The sequence below is a fragment of the Strongylocentrotus purpuratus genome, unplaced genomic scaffold (assembly GCF_000002235.5).
Source record: "Strongylocentrotus purpuratus isolate Spur 01 unplaced genomic scaffold, Spur_5.0 spur5_scaffold_17, whole genome shotgun sequence".
Taxonomy (NCBI): Eukaryota; Metazoa; Echinodermata; class Echinoidea; order Camarodonta; family Strongylocentrotidae; genus Strongylocentrotus; species Strongylocentrotus purpuratus.
The window spans coordinates 4,123,444-4,124,585 of record NW_022145602.1 but is presented as its reverse complement, the minus strand read 5'-3'; positions in this window follow the sequence as shown (position 1 = coordinate 4,124,585).

The following is a 1,142-nucleotide window of genomic DNA, read 5'->3' as shown; positions in this document are numbered from 1 at the left end:
TATGTGAATTATGTGAATAATTGATTTGTCCAATTTATGTTTCTTGAGAAAGTGACATATCAGAGCTTACATCTAAAAGTATCAAACAAAGGCACTACTAATGCAACTAGTTCACCTTCCATTCTTGAGTAACAAAAAACATAAAAGTCATCAAATTTACAAGGGTTATGAATAATTCAGTTGTTAACTGTTCATGTATATCAGCCATTGCACTGCATTAATGATACATATATTTGTGCCATATTAGTGTATGCAGTGTACACTAATATAGTACATGCACGTGTAAACATATTGTTTTGCTGTCTTTTAATACCTCTCCCTACGCATATTTATGACCTTGAAAGGTTTTGAAAGATTTCATGCTCTAAAAACGTGACCTTCTGCAGATAGTGTAATTGCTTTATAGTTTTGTGGTGTCTAAAACTGATTACAATTTACAAGAGAAAACAGATTTTAACTCCCTAAATCTTGTGTTAAATGATCATTCTATGCAGTCTTAAAATCATGTACAAGTTCTTTGTTTCAGCATATACCTTTTTTTTAACGTTCCAGCAATGAACTTGACAAGTTTCAGTCATAATTTGATTGTGACTTTACCTGGGTGCATGCATGCAGTGCATATTCACTATAATGCACCTGCAAACATGAAATAGTTGTAAAATAATGTACCTTGAAAATATCCAGTCTTTCTATAGAGTAAATGCACCTTTGAAACATTCTGAAATAAGTCAATTTTTACTATGTATATTATATATTGACTTTGATGTAAATATAATATATTAAAACACGAAAGTCTATTGATTGACATGAACAAATGCATGCCAAGTAAAAATGTGTCACAGGGCATTGTAAATTATTGGTATGCTTTGCTGATGTCAACAAATACAAATAAGTTTATGTGTGTATTTTTGAAAAGTTTGTGTGAAGAGATTGATGTATTTAAATCATATGTATATTTATCTATGAAAATGAAGAGAGATAAATAGAGCTATCGCATTTAGGGCTGCCGTTGCATGAAGTACATAGATGTGCTATATTATTTATGATTCCCTATCCAGAGTTGGTTGAATTTGAATAATAAATAATGGAGAAAAAATGATTTACCCAGTAAATAGAATGTGTTACACTATTTGTATGTCTGT